At 35.0% G+C, this 1,948-nt stretch overlaps 1 protein-coding gene across 1 annotated transcript in view; it reads left to right on the top strand.

Annotated features, from left to right (window-relative positions):
- Positions 1-1,948, top strand: part of LOC106869938 (sodium- and chloride-dependent glycine transporter 1) — an 89,950-nt gene that overhangs the window by 32,452 nt on the left and 55,550 nt on the right. The gene's annotated exons all lie outside the window — the stretch shown is intronic.

Here is a 1,948-nt window from a genome sequence, read left to right as displayed (position 1 = left end):
TATATATATATACATATATATACATACAGACAGACAAACATACATACATACATAAATATATATGAAGCGGTAGAGAGAACAGGTAAACTTGAGAAACGCTAGGTTACATATATGCATGCCATCTTACTTGAATACATCCTATAAAGAAGCTGGTTTTACAAAGAAACAATGTCCTATCGGAACAGTTTATATCGCATTAACAGCGCGGTGTTTACATGTTAGACTTACTAATATAGGCAAGTGCGCCAATAATTATTTTGAGAAAGGCAGTAGGCGAATCAATTATTTATAAATACATTTTCTCGCTTGTTTTGAAAGAAATGTTTATATCAGCGAAATAGTTAACCTCTACAACGCACCATACATTTTTCGTATTATCTTCTGAACAACTAAGTCACGCTTATAATATCTGTACTTGAAGGATGTTTTCATTGTAACGATGCATTGACATTTTTGCATCGATATTCGTGTTTCACTCAACAGTGCCTGGATACATATCTAAGTATTATTTTTCCTATGGATGATATTGTATACAGTTAAAGCATTAGAATCTTGTACGTATATACCGTTAAAGTATTACAATGTAGTATGTTGAGATTAATTTGGGCAACAGCTGATCACCTACTTAAGACCTTCCACAGAAATTGACACTGTCGACATTTTTGGTTAGATGTTTGGTATTTGTGTCAGCTCTTCTGTTCTTCAAGTGATATGATGTACTTGTCTCACACTTTTGAAGTTCAAAGGAACAACTTTCTTAAATGACATGATGTAACAAGTACAATTCCAAGGGTTCCAATACCCCTTGTCAATATTGGCATCGTCCAATGCGGCGAGCTGGAAGATTCGTTAGCATGCCGTACAAAATTCTTAGCGGCATTTCGTCCGTCCTTACGTTCTGAATAGAAACTTCGCCGAAGTCAACTTTGCCTTTTATTGTTCCCAGGTCAATGAAACAAAAACCAGTTGAGCTCTGGGGTCGATGTTATCGATTTATCCTTCCTTCGAAAATCCTATTTTAGAGATGCAATGCTGTGTTTTTCTTGCGGTTCAATAACCTAGTAGATATAGGATTGCATGAAAGGTCGTCATAAAGAGACAACGTCTTGATATATTCACACAATCCCGTATTACGTTCTTTTCTTCGCGTTTGAACACTGGTTGACACTTATTTTGCAACTGTTGTTTAGTTTCTCTGTCTGAATGCTAGCTAATGACACTTAAATATTGTCTGGATTGACATTAAGCAACGTTCACCTTTGTTTCTTCTGTGATAAAGTCTGTTAATCTTATTATTTCATTTTAAGCTTCCAGCACGATTTTAAGTAACAAAATAGATCTAAATCACAACATTATACAAAATTCCGTTCGTATATCAACAGAAAATGCTGCTACTAATCCCAGCTGTTTCTCAGCGTTGTAAAGTTTTCCAATATTGATCTTCAGAATGTCCACAATAAAATTATAAATTACATTGATGTCTTTTGCCGACAAATAACTGCAAAAAGACCCACTAGAGAATTGTTAAGGAAATAACAGTGGATTAACTCCAAAACAAACAGTAGCACAAAGAGAATATCTCTATGGAATATTCCTTTCGAACGATTTATAGCATCGAAGATAACCGTTTTTCCCTAAGAATTACGAAGAATATTGATCAGTTTTTTTGATAATTTTTCAATTGCGGTTACTTGGGCAGCAGGTACTTTTGACAAGTGCAGTCGACCCAGTAAAACTAAGTAATCATTCTACACTGAAACGGTGTTAGTTACGTAAATACATAAGTCTCTCTGCTTCCCTGAGTGTCTATTTATATGAACTCACGTATACAAATATACGTATGTGTGTGTGTATAACTAAGTGTACTTATATATAAATCTAAACGTATGTGTGTGTGTGTGTGTGTGTGTGTGTGTGTGTGTGTGTGTGTGTGTGTGTGTGTGTGTGT

The sequence above is a fragment of the Octopus bimaculoides genome, chromosome 10 (genome assembly GCF_001194135.2).
Source record: "Octopus bimaculoides isolate UCB-OBI-ISO-001 chromosome 10, ASM119413v2, whole genome shotgun sequence".
Classification (NCBI taxonomy): Eukaryota; Metazoa; Mollusca; class Cephalopoda; order Octopoda; family Octopodidae; genus Octopus; species Octopus bimaculoides.
The sequence above is the reverse complement of the archived record's forward strand: the minus strand, read 5'-3'. Positions and strand labels throughout refer to the sequence as shown.